General features: G+C 37.8%; 1 long non-coding RNA gene across 1 annotated transcript in view; it reads left to right on the forward strand.

Annotated features, from left to right (window-relative positions):
* The window catches only part of LOC129185703 (uncharacterized), a 43,667-nt gene extending 24,761 nt beyond the window's left edge, over positions 1-18,906 (forward strand). The window contains exons 3-4 of the long non-coding RNA XR_008572118.1: positions 15,839-15,911; positions 16,007-18,906. This is a non-coding gene — a long non-coding RNA (uncharacterized LOC129185703). The remainder of the gene's footprint in view (positions 1-15,838; positions 15,912-16,006) is intronic.
* The last annotated feature ends 340 nt before the right edge of the window (positions 18,907-19,246 follow it).

Here is a 19,246-nt window from a genome sequence, read left to right on the forward strand (position 1 = left end):
CTGCACGTCGACGAGTGTTGCTGCCGTTGTCACCACCGCCGCAAAAGATCTTTATATAATATGTATAATGCTATGCAGCCTTCTCACTATCGTAAAATAGTGTTTAGAAGACATCATGTAAACAAGACATGGCTTAATTTCTTGTGCCATCTTTGACGTAATGGTCGTTCTTTCTTGTCTTGTTTTTTTCCTGTGTACTGGCAGAATAGCATCCTTTTTCAAAATGCGTTCATACCATATCTTTCAAGCCAAATGCTTCTTGTAAAGGTGTTTCTCTGAAACAGTCATCAGTGAAATCATCACTACAAAGAACAGAAGCCGAGGTGAGTGTCCATCTGTCCCTCGTTCTCTGCACTTGCGTCATCCATTGTTGTCTTAAACGTTCCTCTTTTGGAAAAGAAAACAAACTTACAGTATCACTCGGATACTGTGAATATCCAGCAGCTACACAACATTTTGGCATGACTACTATTTTGATGAAAAATATAATGAACCAAGTCGACAATCTCGAGAAGCCTTTGTTTACTCAGCTTTAGCTGAGAGGTGTCACCCCGATGACGTCACTTCCGGAAAAGAGGCTGAGCTGCGAGCAAGTTTTTTGCCATGGATGGCGCCATGAACTATAAATGTACTTTTTGCAAATGTACTGTTCTCTTTAAAAAATCAAACTAAGTAGAACATAATTACAAACACAATATAACATATTTTAGCAAATTTTATCATGTCAGGAACCCTTTAAGAAGATGCTTTCAACATGCAGTCTTCCACACTGGTCACTAGGTGTCAGTAGGTAAAATATACAAGCGCCAGACATGGTTGCCAGAAACAGGGTTCTAATTGCAGGTTTGAATTATCTCACAACAAGCACAATAATAATAATCATCATAATAATAACATGGGCTACTGTGGTGCCCGTAATCCAGCTAAAACTCAACTCTGAACCCCCGAACACATTTATTGAAAAACACACAAGCATTATTTTAGAGTTTTATTTGTCTTAAATGGCTTTTTTTTCAGATTATATCTATTATATTGGGTATAAAGGCGACTACATGGGTGTTATTTCATCTCCCGAGGGCTCTAATAATGTATAAACACATATTTAGAAGGTTGAAAACAGGTTTTCTATAGTCTAAATACAAAAATATTCAATTTGTGAAGAAAGAATCCTACTTCACGGAAATTCACTTATCACTGCAACAATTAACGATAAACGAGGGATTACTCTATATCCTATTAAACTGTCAGCATGCATAATGTTACATTCTGTACATGTTTTATATAGTCCGTCGATTCATCTATCCATCCAATTTCTATATCGCTTGCCGTCATTGTGAGGTGGAGCCTATCCCAGCTGACTGTGGGTGAGAGGTGTGGGGCTTGGTCGTCACTCAATCGCAGGGCACATACAAACAACCATTCACACCTATGGACAATGTAGTTTTTCCAATTAACCTCACATGCATGTTCTGGGGATGTGGGGGGAAGCCCAAGTATCTGGATAGAACCCGAGGGGAGAACATGCAAACTCCACACGGAGAAGTTCCAACCGTGACTCTGTGAGGTAGAGGTGCAAACCACGAGGCCGCCGTGCAACCAGTCATTTTCTATATAACTTCATAAACTATATCTTTATTTGTTTTACTGTAATATTACTTGTATAGTGTTAGTTCAGGTGCACTTCTAATTTGAATTTTCCAATTTGTTAAATGACGTTATGACTCCTAGTTGAGAAAATTTACTTATTAAAAAAGCTTCAAATTCCAGCAAACCATTTTTCAAGCATGTAAGTGCTACAGTGTCATTTAGGTGTTTTGGATCGAATTATTTTATTGGCATCCTAAGACTAAAAAATGATAATAGTATAACCTCTCAGGTATCCTTGCTTTTTTTTTGGGAAAACTCAAAATTATATCAGATTAATCTGCAGCACATTGTTCGATCTTTTATACCCGAGATGAGAGTCATCTTTAAATGTACGTATTTAAGTATATAGACATTTTTTGGACGACTACATAACACTCCCCTGAGATTTCCCACCGTGGTACTCAGCAGGATTCTTATTGGTTCACTGTTGTATGATTATTACCAACACATTCTTTCTGCTTGAGTGCCCTCTACCACACCTCTTTGAAAGAAAAAGAAAAAAAAAAGTGTCACGCATGAGAAGAAGCTGACAAAAGGAGCCAGACAGGAAGGAGAGAAACGACAGAATTTAATAAAGTTCAACAAGGCAGAAAGGATTTCACTAGTGGTGAATAGAAACTCCGCTTTTCGCTCCTTTACAACTTCTGCCTACTTTAACACTTTTACATTTACCCCTTTATTTGCATCTGCGTTCTCAGGCAGAGGAATCACTTGACGCTGAGGGAGACGCTCATTTTGTTTTTTTATGTGAATGTTGACCAAGGATGGCCGCCATCTGTGCAAACCGTCAGACATTCCTGTTTCTCCGCTCATAAAAATCTGACATATTTCACCTCATGCAAATGATCACCCCTTCTCTGTTTTTGGCTTTTACTGTCTTAAATTCACACAAACAGAAGTGATATATCATTTTCCACAAACACTGTCTGAAATGATCTCCACCCGCTTGTACCATTGAATGCGGCATCTGGGGTTTTTCTGTTTTTCTTATTCCTCGTAAACATCGTCTGTCTTCCCATAAATTCAGACTACATTTATCTCATGTTAGATATATCGCCAAAAAGCTTTCCACTGAGCTCAAACACAAAAGAGGGCCACAGTGAAAAAGGTTTAGATTATGTTGTTTTCAGTGATATGGATGTGTACGCCGTAAAAACAAAAGAGTTTGTGGAATGTTGTCAATAAGCCATCATTTGTACCGCTAACAAAAAGTTAATGATTCCCCAGCAGTTATATATTTATGAATAGACAAGTGTCTCCTTCAGCCCAGTGGGAGTGCCCATTAAAACAGAGAATGAACACAATAATTGTGATTTTCAGATAAAATCCACTTTAGAATGGGATTCCAACTGAGGAATTGTTGAAAAAGCTGTAATTTCCCGCTAAAACACACCACACACTCGCAGGAGCGCTTGCTAATCAACTCAAGTGTGTGTGCGGTCTATTTTGATGTCTAAATTAAATGATTGCCATTGAATTTAGTGAGGCGCGTTCTTTGTAACACTTTTTTGTCATAGAGTTTGTCTAAGCGAGGCACTTGATTGAATTTCTAGCTGCTCCACTGGAACCTTTTGATTTGGTGCTGTAAATATTAACTATATTTAAAGTATGAATGACGGTGTCACACAGTAAATGTTTTTACTGTTATTGTTCCTTAATCGTTCATTCATTTTGTACTGCTTATTTTGTTCAGGACCTGCATGATACCCAAACAGATTTTTGGGCAAGAGGTGTGGCACACTCTGGACTGTTCACCAGTCAATCAAAGGGCACATATGTACAGCGGAACCTAGGTTAGCGTCATGAAACGTACTCTAACCAAATCAATTTTTCCCTTAAGAAATCATGTAAATCCAATTAATTTCTTCCAGAAAGCCCACGATGCAAACACAAAACATGTTTTACAGTTCTACATGCAGAGAACAATTCAAAATGCATATAAATACAGTAATCCCTTGTTTATCACAGTTAATTGGTTCCAAGCCTGACAAGTGAATTTCTGGGTAGTAGGATTCCTTATTTACAAATGGAATATTTTCATAGTTAAGTTTTTTAAACATTATTTGAGCCGTCTAGACATGACAAACCACTCCTATAGTCACCTTTATGCTCACATTATGCAATGGAGTAGACTCGTGCTTGTGTGTGTTGCTACAAATGTGTTCCCTAGAGCAGCAGAATGAGTGATGGCCAGAAAGTGACATCACAGGTTCAGAGTTGAGTTTCAGCTTTGTGGGTTACGACTGCAACAATAGCCCGTGTTTTTATTCGAGATTTTATTACATTACATTATTATTACATTATTTTGTTACATTACAGTAACATTTTTGACACCTTACATGCCTTACATTTGTATTTTAGTTCATTTGACTGTTTTGTATGCTTGAAAAAAAGATGAATTTAGGCAAAAAAATATGTAGCATTTGCTTAAATATGCATATTTTTTGACTAATAGTAGGCTGTGCTCAGCCACGAAACAGCATGATTTATTATTCAGTAGATTTTTCAAAAACCATGATAGAGTGAAGCCGCAAAAGTTGAACCACAAAATGACGAGGCACGACTCTTCATATAAATGACGAAAGAAAGGGATGAATGAACAACATTACTTTTAGTTCATTGAAGACGAGAAACAAAGACGCAATGTGGCAGCAAGATCAACACGGACACCGCATTCCTGTTTTGATATGACTTATTTCCTGAAATCAGTTGCATTTCTCACCTCAAGTCCCGGTTTTTCTTTTGATCACGGCTACAAAAGTAACCCAAAATTGAACCAAAGAAAGTTGCAAGTGTCGGCATGTTGATAAAGAAGGTGAGAAATACTACTGAATTTAGAGACTTGTGGCATAACTGTGTTAGTTAGCAAATAACTACAGAGTCAACCATTGATGATGTCATATATGGGCAACGGAGCTGACTTCCGGTTCCAGTTTCAATGTAGTAACAAGCTAAAAGGCTCCAATGACGTTTTGTAATAAAAAATACATTGAGAACACACTTGGACTCAAGCAGTGTATTATTAACACAAAAATATGCTTGCCATATTGTATGCTAACCAGAAAATGCAGGAAAAATGAGGTAAAATTTTGGCGTAAATGTTCGACGTTAACCGTAAAACACGCTAACCGGGACATACACTATCAGAGGTTCCACTGTACTTCCATTCATATACTGTATATGTGCAAATTGGAATTTTATCCCATCAAAATGTTATTGGACTATGGGAGAAAACTAGCACAGAGAGAGAACTCACTCCATTCAGAGAGGTCAAAGCCGAGAATCAACATGATAGTCACGTGATACACATCAGTTTATTAATCCAGCATTAAAAATACTTCTTTATCAAATGCACAACCCTGAAGATTTGCGATTCAGCATTGGTGGCCCCGCAAATTTGCACATTTTTGTTAAAAATTACCATTTACATTTTTTTTCTACAAAAATAGACCTTTTTTTCTACAGAAAACGTATTCATCGTTAATTGCATAAAAAAGTCTTTATGCTTCACTGCTAATGTTTTTACATCAAGCATTGAGATTTCAGAGTTGGTTCGGCGGCCCTTGAACGCACCATTGCTGTGTGCAGTGACTGGCTACACCGACACATCTGATTCCATCATCTTATTTTATCATTACTTAGTTGGGGAGTAACTATACATTTGTACATTAAATGCGTTTAATAAGTGTGGAAGGTATATTTAGGTCTTAAACCTGGATCGTGTTGTGAGTGAATAATGGCCACTGAAAAGTGGGGAGAGTTCTGAATCTGAATTTAATGCAGGGGTGTCAAACTTGTGTCATGGAGGGCCGAGACACTGCAGGTTTTCTTTCCAACCAGTCACTAAAGCAGGTGATTTTAATGATCAACACCTCCTCCTTCCCTCAATTTGAGAGAAGGAGCTCATCAATTAAATCACCTGCTGAAGAAACTGGTTGGAGAGAAAACCTGCAGTGTCTCGGCCCTCCAGGTCACGAGTTTGACACCTGTGATCTAATGGAATAATTACACTTTATTACACTTTTATTGCAAGCCTTTTTGTTATTTGTTGTTTATTTCGGACAATGCATGTTCATTCATATGAGCACATCAAAGTTGTACATGTAAATATACCACGTTTAGCCAAAAAGGAACATTTTCATCTGCAGTCCCATGACAGGTTGATCTAAAAGCATAACAGGACAACACATATGCAAGACATTAAAAAACGAGCAATTAAAAAATGGTTTTGCAAAATAGTACAAAAAAACTGTCACAATGAGCACAATGAGCAAATTAAATAAATACACGGTAAACATATAAACATATAAACATCATAAAAAGTTGATAAAACACAAAATTCAGTTATGTGTGTACATTTGATTATCCATGAGCCACCTATTGATGGATTTAGAGAAAAGTTCTGAATGACTTTGAATTTTAATAATCTAGCAATCAATCAAGCAGTTCAATCAACAGTTAAATTCTTTGATTGACAGATGCCATTCGGGCATTGTTGATACTTTCAGGAGAGCATATGAGAAAGGAGTCATTCTTCGGTGCTTGGGGCTAAAAGTCCTAAAACGCCTACTCACCAACTTACATGAATTTCCCTGAAGAATTAGTGTCATCAGTGTGAACGCTCCACTTCGCACTCTGGGGTGCACTTTGAAATACTGTCTTTCAAATCAGCGCTCACCTATCCACTCTTCCTGTAATTGAATCTAGTGGCCTGCAGTCAAGACTCTATCATAGAAATGTTGACTGACTTTACTAAAAACAAACCACTGGCTTCATGTGTCTGCAAGTTTGCAAAAAAGTTCTGATTAATTACAATACAGGGAATGTATCAAGAATTCTACCTTTACAAATGTAATTATGGCATTAAGTGCCATATAAAGTGATCTGCAATGATGTGGGAGCATGCGTATGGCAGTGTCGAACTGCTACCATAGCGCTCACTCCCCAAGCTAAACAAGCTGATTTTTTAATTCATATTTTAGTTTTTCTTCATTATTTCTCCCACTTGCTTCTCCCGTCCCTTGCTGGTAAGCTTCTGCACGAGATCTACATTTATCATTCTGTCTGTTTTCCTACAGTATTGTTATTGACAAAATCAGTTTGAGGCAGCAAACATTAGGTAGCTGACTCAGCCGAGGCTTCAACAACAAACATAAAAGCAGTTCTGCACAGTGGGTAAGTTCCTCCCTTTTTTAAAAAAAAAACTTTACTCATTTTATTTTGCTTTCCACTCTATAATTCTCTTCTCAATTTTGTTTTATGTACTTCTAAAAAAAAAGTCTTTATAGCGTGCATATAAATATCCTCACATGTTCCGGACAGCATGCATTTTTTGGTGCATTCAGTTTATGACCAAACCATAATGCATCTTTGATTTTGTGTTTAAATTGAATGTATTGGAGAGCCTCATAAAATGATTATCTTTATTTCAAAAGCAACTGTGAAATAATATCCATATGAGCCGTTTCATTGCGTACACCTGCACAATCCATTTAGATCAGATACAGTGCCGTACCATGCAGATACATGTAAGTGACTGAGCTCATCAGCGTAACGTGATCGCATATTTAATGGGGTTTCCAGCCTGCCTAATGTTGTGGCCACTAATAGTAAAGTATTAAGAAATGTGAGCCTCTCCGAATGCTTATTTTCTACCTTCCGTTTATTTATTTATTGTGTGTGAATATTTGTTTTAATAATAGTGCAGCCAATCAGTATGTCAGTATTTTCAGAGTTTCATAATGTACTGGAATGCATGGCATAATTATAGAAGTCTGTGTTTATAGATACGAGGTGTAACCCATATAATTAAATTTTAGCCTTACTGAAACACATTTATTGCAATGAAATTATTAACGGAAAGTAGTTTAATTATTATTATTGTGCTGTCATCTTACGTTTTGTTGAAGACGGCCATGTTTTACTTTTTCCTTTTTGGGTTTTTATTTTTATGTATTGTTCCCCCCCGAATTAAGCTGTTAAAAGGAAGGTGTTAGGCTTAAATACTATGTTTATGTCAGTGCCTGAATCCTCTAAATGGCATGGCAAACTGCCCCGGTTACCATGGCTATGTGAGGGTTCAGAAGCACATTAATCACAAGGATTTAGGTTTCTCTCTGCTCTTTTATTTTTCAAAAAGACACTGAATCTCCCAGGCATCCTTTATGAAGCTGATTTATGATGTTTAATATCTTTGTGTGTAGATCACGGGCAGTTCCTGTGAAAGGTAACAGTTTATGAGGGAGGCAAGAGCGCGGAGTATTTGTCAGCAGACTTTATGTGTTTGTGTTGAGTGAATGCTTGTGGAAGAAAACACCAGTTAGTCAGTGTAAAGAAGAACGCAACATAGCACGGTGGCGCTGCAGCAGTCTTACACTTGGTGGTATTTTCGCACTGTTTAGGATGTTTGAAAAGCCTGACTTTGTAAGAACTTTATTAAGTCAATTGCTGACTATTTAAAAAATACAGTATACATCATACATATAAATGCTATTACTGCCACAACCCAAACATTCTTGAGCAGGGGTGTCCAAAATGCGGCCCGTGGCTGTTTTTTTTTATTGGCCTGTAGCACATTTTCGAAATAGAATTTAACAAGTAAACAAAAATAAATAAATAACAGCACAAATGGAAAAAAAGCAGTCATGCTGAAATAAGACGCATCTTTAAAAAGTTGTACTATTATGAGAAATAAACAAAACGAAAATTAGTTTGTGGAAAAATGTATCTATAATGTTACGAGAATAAAGCCAAAATATAAAGTCATAATTACGAGAGCAACATTTACAAAAAGTACATTTCAATGGTTGTAAATTTAAAAAAAAAACAGCACACGTGAAAAAAAATTGTAGTAATTTAACATGAATAAAGTCAAAATAAGAGAAAATAGTTCTGACAAGAAAAAAGTTGAAATTTTGTGAAAATAAACTCATAATATGAGGAAAAATAATGTCATTTTAGTAGCATACAGTTGAAATATTAAAGAAAAAATATATGATACTCATGAAAACAAAGCAAAATAAAGTTGTCATTTTGGGGAAATTAGGTTGGGGGGGAAAAGTCATAATATTGCGAAAAAAAAAAGGCTGAATATTTAAGAAGAAAGTTCAAATATTTGGGAAATTTAAAAAAACAACAGCAAAAATGGGGGAAAAAAGAAGCAAAGACCAAAGTTGATATTAACAATATGCTTTTTCACCTATGTCACAAAGCTGAGATGCATTTTTGTCTTGAAATATATCTAACTTTTTAGCATATCTATGCAAAATATAAATGCTGCCCTTGCATCCTTTCCTTTTTCAGTATGTGGCCCTCACTGGAAATAGTTTGGACATCCCTGTTTCTTGAGTAGTTCATAATAAAAATAGGATGAAGTAGGAATTGTTTAACCCTTTGTTATTGATCAGTCACAGCAGATTAATGATAGCGTGACAGAGTGGCATCGCGTTCTGGGAAACAGGTTGATTGCAGTAAATCAGTGGTAATTCCGCTCTATTCAACAATCAGATGGCATGAGGTTATATCCACCAGAGAATAGTTAATATGCGATGCAATGAGTATTTCGAGAATAAGTAGAAACTTCCTACAAATTTTTGATGCTTAAATGCTATGACTCAATTATGGGCTTTGCTGCATGGGAGAGAAAAAAAACACACACAAAAACAAGCACTTAGTGGCCTCGAAAAGACAGCTGTGTGAGTGCACTTCATTCTGTGGAGTGAGTATGTGCACTTGTGTATTCTGATGTGGGTCTTGGCAGGCTGCAAGACGTTATGACCCAAATCCAAGTTTTCATTTGGCCATTTTGAAATAAACTGTTTTCATATACAGGTTTGAGGTCAAATGGCTTATGAGTATTTTCTAAATCAAATATAACACAGTGGAACCCACTTATTTTGACTCCCCTGGGACTGGTTGACTGATGTCGATATAAGCTGATGTCAAAACTGAAAATAACTATTAGGGCTGTTTTCGACTAAGGATTTTCATTAGCAATGAGACAGATACTCGTTTTAGACGAGTATCCATTACGGATAATGCATTTTTGCCAAGTATGAGCATGAAACGAGTTGGGTAACTTGGGTAAGTACTCTTTACGCTCTGCGATTGGCCAGTCACACACATCGACCCCCCTTCCCGAGACAGACTTGCTGCAGGCTGCATCCAAAGAGGAGCCGTGCTTCAGTCACGTACGCGTTGCAATTGGCAAGACAGAGTTGACAACGGCTCGTGTTGCGTTGGTCACTGCCTCCACACGGATATTTTTTAGGTTTTCCCCAGCTTGGCTCATACCTACAGTTACTTGGTAAACTTGTTTTGTTATGTACGCGGTGCATTTGACAAGACAGAGCTGTGAACAGCTTGTGTTGCGTCGGTCACTGCCGGTATTTCATTTTTTTTCCGTCTGCATGCTTCTAATTTGGCTGGTGAAATAAAGTCCGCTGAAAAACTGCTCGTAGTACTGAACGCGGTGCTTTTGAGAAAACTACAGTGAGCAAGCCTGACTGATTATTTCCCTGTTTGCCATCACTGGATGTTTGCATGAATCACCAACTTCACAAAGATCATTAAAAAATAATAAAATAATAAAGTCATACAGATCACTTACACACACATACACAGTACACATATAGCTGAATAATAAACAATAAATATGACAACTTCTGATCAATCCATGTCAATTTCACACTTAAAATAATTTACCGATACTGATTTAAGCCCCACCCATTTCCAGTTTCACCACGCCTATTTCTGGTTTATGCCACGACCACTCCAAATACAGATACGGATACAGATAATTTAGATGGGTGAACAGATACAGATACAGATACAGATACAGATACAGATACAGATACAGATACAGATACAGATACAAATGGTGGTGTACTCACTCATTCCCAGTTTTCATGGCTGAATCTGATTTGTTAGATTTCGCTCATAGTTTTTTTTTTTTTAGAGGAAAGCTAATAGAGATCTGTACAAAGATCTCATTTGCGACTTTTTCCACCTCAAAGAAAATGGCCAAAACACTCTGATAAACAAAAACACGCGGTAGGAAATTGATTTAGTGACACAGAAATCAAGATGAACAAAACCGAAACATGGTTGCTGTCGGCAAGTGGGCATATCACACATTAGAAAAGTGCACATAAAATAGGAACATGGCTTGAAAAACAACTTGCCAAAATCTGTTAGTTAGAAGTCCAATTTATTGATTGAAATCGGGATTGTCGAATAGTTGAATATTCTAAGACACCCCTAACTATTGCTTGCACATTTACTTGTGACTTTTATCAGAGCCGTAAGGAGAATGGGTCATAATAAAGGATTTTGAACCTGCGGCCATTTGTTGACATCGTTTTCCCCCATTTGAGCATATTTTTAGTTTAATTACCCTTTTTTCATGTGATATTTCATACTCCTATCAAACAGCTGCAACGGTAATTACATTGTATGTCTTGACTACAATGACAAGAAAGCTTTCATACATGCACAAACCTTTCTTCTGGTAACTAACAATCTAAAAATAAATCAAATTGGTGCATTTTGTTGCTGTGATAGAATCCAGGTTAGTACAGGATATTTTGAAACGTATTTTGCACTGAACGGGAAGTCACTGTGTGACTGGACGTAGTTATTTTGCTGTTGTTGTTTGGCGCTGCTTGGCAATAATAAGGAAGATGACAAAAAAAAGGATAGAAAATATAATATAATAATATTTAATGTTGACAAAAGCGGCCGACCACGTATGTTGATGCTGACTTAAACGGTTTCTACTGTAATGACGAGACTACAATTGCACTCATTGTAGCACAGATAGGCATGGGCCGGTTACCACGGTATTAGACAGTCACGGTTTCAAAACCACTAACATTTTGCGTCATATCGTTTCTACAATTTGAGAACATGGAGGTCCAGTGCAGCCACTTTGTGGAAATATTTGTCGCGTCCTGTGTTATTCCTCGTAGTCGAAACTGGGATTGTATGTGTTGAAACCACATGCGTGTGCTGTGTTGCCATACGTCGAGCATAGATGGCACAGGCATTTTCAGGTGCCTCGTTAGCACTGTGTAGCGCCTGTACGGCAGCGCTTTTGTCGTTAGTGGTTGGTCAAAAGTATGACCAGCCACTATGAAGTAATAACGTGACATTATGAGTTAAAAATAGATTTATGTTGTGACATTCTTGGGTCACCTGATTGCATTTATTTGTATTTTGCTTTGTTTTTTTGTTTGTTTAACAAAGAAAATATCTATTGTGTTGTGACTTGAGTTGTAGGATTAGCCACATTAGATTTTTATTTATTTATTATTGATTTAGAAAGAATTCAGTTATTTTTTTGTTAATTATTTAAAAAAATATGATCCATTTTCATCGTGTTATATTATATGGTATTATGTTATATTATATGGTTAAATTACTGTGGTGACTTGACTTTTTTTCTCTTTCCAATAAAGATATTTCAAAATACTGTAACACATTTAAAGCTGCAATTATATCGTCAATTTGTGATATTTTTGACCAAAGTTATCATACCGTTCTCATACAGGCCCATGCCTGAGTTGCCAGAGTTGTAAAATAATGTCAGTATTTACTCTGATATTGACTTTAATAACTATCCTGTGTGTGTGTGTGGTTTGGTTCTCACACAACTGTATATTTGTAGTTAGAGTTTAGTTACGGTAACTTACTGACACTTAAAAATCAGTGTAGAATACTACATATCATTCACAGCATCTTTGAATGTGACTTCTGAATGCCTTATATATGTATTTTAGTTCATTTAGCCATTGTTATGCTTGAAAATGCTTATTTACAGAAAAAATATGTAACTTTTGTTTATATATGCATATATTTGACTAATAATAGGCCAGATTCAACCATGAAACTGCATGATTTATTTAATACATTTAATATATTTTGTAAAACCGTGATAGAGTGAATTCGAACTGCAAAGTGGCGAGGTTGCTGTTATCGATCAAGAGTTTGGTGCATATGAATTCAGAGACCATTGTCCACTGGTGCTTCTATCATGCTACATAACTCACTGATTAAGTGGCTCTCACATCACTTTTAAATGAAACAATATACTGAAGTTGCATGTGCATTGACAGCATTGAATTTTGAAGCTGCTACTGCAATGTCAAACTGCATATTTTTATTGCGGTATTTTTTTGAGGTCTCTTTTAATGTAGTCAGTGTGTTGAAACCTTCACGCTAACTGGACTGCTGTTCCCGCAGTAGACAAACACATTACAATTTAAAGATTGTAATCTTTAGTGTTGCCCGTGGTGATAGCAAATCAACATTCCATGGGTCAACAGGCTTCTGTCACTGAGTGGAAAATATTTAACCTCTCTGTTTGATCTCCATAATAGGAGCCATGTTTCTTCCAGGAGCATTCCCATTGCCTCTCCGTTCTTGCTCGAGCAAGCTGGCAGGCAGCAGCTCTACAGCGTGTCCTCTTCCGATGCGATCAGGCCTGCAGCACTTGTCATCTCCCTTGCGGCAGCTTAGATTCTCCAATTTTTGGGTTAATTAATCAAAAATGATTTCTTTTCTCATTAGCCATGCAGCTGGTTTGCAATCTGCAAAATCAATGTTTTACAGATGTTTCCCTGGGTTTTGTTTTTCAAGCATGCGCTGATTTTTATTGGGTATAGATTTAAGAGGCTGCTGAGGGATTCTGAGTTAACGTAGCCACACACAAAGACACACACACATAGCCACAGACAAAGTAAGTGTGCATTATATATAGTCACATGCTGAAATGCAGAAACAACACACGACTTCTTCGGCCTTCCTTCAGTACTTGCAATTTTTGCCGACGGTTGATGGAGACTGTTCTACTAACAGATAGGGATTGCAGTCCCGTCTTTTTGTCTTTCCATTTTTCCTCGCCTTTATTGCCGTGATTGTTGACAAAGCCAGGGGGTTGAGCCACACACATTTTCTCTCTGGGTAGCACCCTTTAATCTCGTAACAGCTTCTGGTTCTAGTTCCTGTTGGTTGTAAACAAATGTAATGTTGCACTTCCTGCAGTCTAGACATAACAGACAACCTGGTAGAACCAGAGAGGCAAACATGTGCAGCAGCTGGCATACATTCGCATCAAATCAAGTATTAAGGCCGTGGTTCTCAGTTGTTTTCTGTCATGCTCCCACAGAAATGTTTTCACACCTCCCCCGATTTTAAATGCTATTGAGAAAGTGATAATATCTATTTACTGTACTGAACTGTACAGACTGAACTCGAAACTGAAACCAGCGGAATGCAACAAAATGGAGAACAGTGAAGAATGAAAGCATATTTAAGAGTCAAATTGCATGCTGAGTACGACAAATTCATGCATGTTGGCAGGTCTGCACTAATATTGAAAGTCCTCCCTGCCTCTCACACCCCCCCCCCCCGACAGTTCACCACACCTCTCCAGGGGGCCCTCCCCAATATTTGAGAAGCACTGTATTAAGGAAACACAAAGTCACTGAACATTTTTAATTCATAACCATTAAGTTGGTGGGTATATCTCCTTTACAGTTCGCCATTACCAAGGTCGGATGCTATTTTTTTAGCATTTCTTTCTAAAAGAATAAATTCCTTTATGTAAAGAAAAATGATGATGACCTGGGCTGCGGTCATATTTTGGTGCATGTCTGTAGGGTTCATGTTTTCTTGTGCAGTTCCCACCCAATGTTCTGCTCAACTACACAGGAAAAAGAAGAAGAAGCAGAGGAGCAAAGGAGTCCAAACAGAAATTATTATTGATTTAATCACATAATCAGCCGCAAACACTTGAGGCCAAGATAGCAAATCCATAATAGCCTCCCCACACAACCACCCTTATAAATTTACCATCAAAGCCCTCCGTGAACATACAGCAAACAGAGGAACCAAGGGTCACCTTCAGTCGCCAGCAAAATATTGACAGTCCTAATGCTTCTATATGTATTTGAGTTAAGCGTTATCAATGACTGATAAGAGCCTCATGCCTATAAAGCATAACTGCTACGGCAGAAGGATTACAGCATCCCCTTTTCTTTAATCATCTTCACATACCTTCACAGACAAAGGAAGAGCGTTGTCAAATCAATGTTGTCACAGTCAAACATTTCCCACTGATGTTAGTTCACTGTGTCTTTAAATGAGAATACAAACCAAGAATACAAACCCACGGCACATGAAGATTTGTCTACCTTTAAAAAAGTGCAATTATGTTTACAGTAGCACATAGCGCCTGGTAGTTTTTTTTTTTTCCAAGTATTTCTTCAGTACCTGAAAGGAAGAGGCATCGTCTGGTGGCAGACTATGGATTATCATATGAAAAAAGTCAAATATTTTGTCTATTTTATATTATTTTATGGGCTATTTAGTTTATTTTGCTATAAGGATTTAAAAAAATATTTTATTAAAACACATTGCTCAAATAGGGCTTCATATATTTCTTAATACTATGTACTGTGCATACTCCCCCTCAGTTTATTAACAGTACGATTCGCTCGATGATTAAGATCACCAGCCATATCATATGCTTAACTCCTGATGAGAAAATTTGCAACAATGACACGGATTCAGATTTTAAGGCTCCCACAACATCCTCCTCTGCAGTCATCTATCTATTCGGTTGCCTATCCTTGGCCATCTAGCCTGGGGCTATGGAGGCCTAATTGTTTACCAAAGGGTTGCGGCTCATTTGCTCCTGGAGATTGGGCCTAATTAACACTAACTTGTCTGAACACAGAGAAGCGCTGTCCACTCCGCTTTAATCTAATCTGTACTCTTTCAAAAATAATGAGATCATTTACACCTCATTAACGGGCATTGTAATGTCTCTGCATTAATCATAATGATTGCTTATCATTTCACTTTGCAATATTATCTCCTCTAATGAAACTGTTCACACAACTGCCAAGTGGGCCTTAATTGGTCGTGTAAAATCACAGCGCACCCGGCAGATTGTCGCTACGTGTGAAGTTCTAATTTGCATGGACAGGAGGGGGAAATATGGTGGCGGGTGCAAAGGGGGGCTTAGTGAATGGCATCAAATGAGGGAGAGACTTCCACTTTCACACAAATCTGTACATGTTCACAATCTACAAGGTGTTGCAGTGGCGTGGTTGGTAATAGGAATGATGAATGCTATTAGGTGCAAAAGAACCATATTTGATCAATGACACACTTCTCTTCTCTTTAGGCTCTCCCCATCCCTGATTATAGATGTCACATGGCCTCCACTCCCAGCCTTGGCATAACACTCTGAGACTATGGTAAGAACTGAGAAAATATCCACCCAAAAATCCAGTTGTTGAAATCCAAACTCATCGGCGCTACTGTATTTTCACTCATGTGGTCACCCCTGCAGGTCTGCCTCTCAGGGGACTAATAAACAGCTTAAACCAGTATACCAGCCCTCTCCAATGTGTGGGTTACCTAAAGAGGCCATGCTTGACTGCAAGGTGGGGATCAGTGAGGCTGTTCTGTGCCTTGGCTCCCCTGGCTTAGGAGGGCTTAGGTGTGGATGTCATTTGCTTTTTCTTCCTGGTCAGAGTGGCTAGATGATAATTGTGGTGCGTAGTGACTATAGCTTCTGTCGCCATGGGGAAAAAGTTTGCCTAAATTGAAATCTGAGTAGCGTGTCTGAGAATCGAGACGACTTCCGCTCCATCAATCAGTTATAAGACACAGCATGGAAAAGAATTATGACTTTTGACGCATTTCATCATCCACTGTCTACTGCCTATGTCGAACCTGGATCGTTTCCTCTTAATTTTATTCCATTTCACTGTTCAGTGGACCAGCCTTGGAGGAAGCCACACTTTCAGCAATGAGGTCAATCTTAAAATTCAACCTGCTTTCAGATGAATTCACTCATGTTTGATTCAATGCCAAAGAACTGGCACTGATAACAAATTCAATTTGAACAACTGTGGTTGGTGAAATAAAAGCAAGGGATCATTATGTATTTGTGGATCATATCAAGAACTGAATCCAAGGGATATTGGTTTTGAAATACACGAGACAAAAAGCCATTCCACATCCTCTGCAGTTTATGAAAGGCCCTGGTTAACATCCGTTGTGGGGTTGGAATCAAACGCCTGCACTGGCATCGCCACGTGCTGATATGATTTACCGGTATTCTCTCCCTCAGGACCTTTCAAATGAACAGAAATGTATGCTCAGCTGCCCTGTACATGTAACCTCTGTGTTCTCTGTGGACCGCTGTGCTGTAATATGATAAGTGTCTTGTCAATAGCTTGTATGATATGCTAATCATACTAAAACACCGTGCCTCAGGCGGTCTCCTTGTTTATTTATGAAGGCTTGACCTGAGGGAGAAGAATAATCGGCTTTTCTCTGAACCCTCTAACCCTGGGAGCCAAGGGAACTGCCAATCACACACAACTGAGTCCTATAATTCCCCCACCTCTTTTTCTCGCTTTCTCTGCTCCCCCTCGAATGAAATGGCAGATTTATGCAAACAATGCCGCATGTGCATTTTTCCTGTCCAGTTCATGTCAAGTGCTCAAATCACTGCAGTAAGTCTAAAGTGGGGCTGACATAAACAAGTTATCAATAGCCCGTCAAGTTGGTTGTGTCACAACTTGGCAAATGTAACACCTCATGATAAATGCACACCAAATCCATCATATGATTGGACTGTGATTAAATTGAAGTCCATTGCAGAACCTTGGCTTTTTTTAACAAAATAATTAGAATTAGAATAATGAACAAGAACACTGGCATATGTGTTGATCTGAGGCAGTATTATAAAATATACTGTGTATAAGGGGACCACAACAGGTGGCGCGCGGGCCACATCCAGCCGGCCATAGCTTTTCATTTGGCCTGCCAAACATCACATGATAATGTAAACTATCTAGTCTAATAATATCTATCTAGATATTATTATTATTATTATATTATATTATCTATCTAGTAGATAAGTGCTCATTCATGAAGTCCTTTCTCCACTCTGCAGGGGCAACAGCGAGGCGTATGTGTCGTGTTTCACTAAAATTGGACTTTTAAAAGTGACTGACTACAAAATATGCATTTACAAAAAATGCAGTGGGGAAGCCAAATGTGATTACTTTTAATTATGATATCAAACAAAAACAAGATGGTTAAGGGCGCTCACAGGGATATTGATGCCATCTACACTCCAGCCTCTCCAGTCTCTACAGTCAATATAACCTGTGGAGGCACTTTCAGATGAAATGTCACAACTTTGATGCAGTCTATCTCTCCTATCATATTTAAAATAATAATACATTTTATATGTTTATTTGGGCTGTCAAATGATTAAAAGATTTAATCAGATTAATCACTGCTTTCAAATGAATTAATCATGAATAATCACCATTTGCAACTATGTCTGAAATATGCCCATTTTTACTGTATTTTGTTGAAAGAAAGATAAAAGACAGGACAGGATTATAATATATTTGCACAGTGGTGTGAAAAAGTGTTTGCCCCCTTCCTGATTTCTTATTTTTTTGCATGTGTGTCACACTTAAGTGTTTCAAATCATCAAGCAAAATTAAATATTAGTCAATGACAACATAACTGAACAGAAGATGCAGTTTTTAAATGAAACTTTTTATTATTAACGGACAAAAAAAATCCAAACCTACACGTCACTGTGCGAAAACCACGATCACCGGTTCTGCTTCATAACACACCTCATATATAGAAGAGATCCTTGTTGACGATTTAGTGACAGGGTTGGTGTATTTAGCGAGCAGTGGTGCACATTACCAGTTAAAGTCAGGAAGTGTTTCTTGCTTCAAGTATCCTTGACGCGCACCTCCAATTGTACATACAGTAAGTATCGGCATGCAATGCCAGTCTGAAAGCTGCATACGCCCCTCCACGGTGCAACCCAAGCCCTGCAGAGACAGAGACAAGAAGGCAAGACAATCTGGCTCGCCGAACACGCATGCGTGTCCAACATGGCATAATGTAACTAGAAAAATCTGAAATGTTGATACTAATAACTAATATTACAGGCAGTATAAATTGTCTGTGAGAAAATACATGTCGCTTATGCCAATTCCGCAACTTTACAGATTGAAAGATGACATATTAAGGCAAATGTTGCATTATTATTTTTTATTATTGTTATTATATATTATCGTAACAGTGATTAATTTGGTCTCTGAAAATGTTGACGATAAAATTGTTTCGCATCAATTTGTGGGACAATAAACATTTCAAAACACACCTGCATTGTTTTCTCGTGTGGTCTGGTCCTCATAGACCCAATCTCGTATGTCGTCTTGTCTTGTGACTTGGGTGTCTCGTGACACCCCTAATACATAGGCTTTTTATGATTAAAGGACAAAATTAAAAAAAAAAACAACACACTACCAGTCAAAAGTTTTAGAACATTTTTCCAGTTATTTCTTGAAATTCAAGTCGTTCGGTCCAATGAATAGCCTGAAATGGTACAAAGTTAAGTGGTGAAGTGCCAGTGGTTAAAAAAAAAGGTAAGGCTATCCAAAACTGAAAAATAATGTGTTGTTTCAGACGTACAGTATACAAAAAGTCCTGTTTCAGGGGCTACAAAATGAGTCAACAATTTAAAGTTCTGGAGTACTTA

This window comes from Dunckerocampus dactyliophorus, chromosome 7 (genome assembly GCF_027744805.1).
Source record: "Dunckerocampus dactyliophorus isolate RoL2022-P2 chromosome 7, RoL_Ddac_1.1, whole genome shotgun sequence".
Taxonomy (NCBI): domain Eukaryota; kingdom Metazoa; phylum Chordata; class Actinopteri; order Syngnathiformes; family Syngnathidae; genus Dunckerocampus; species Dunckerocampus dactyliophorus.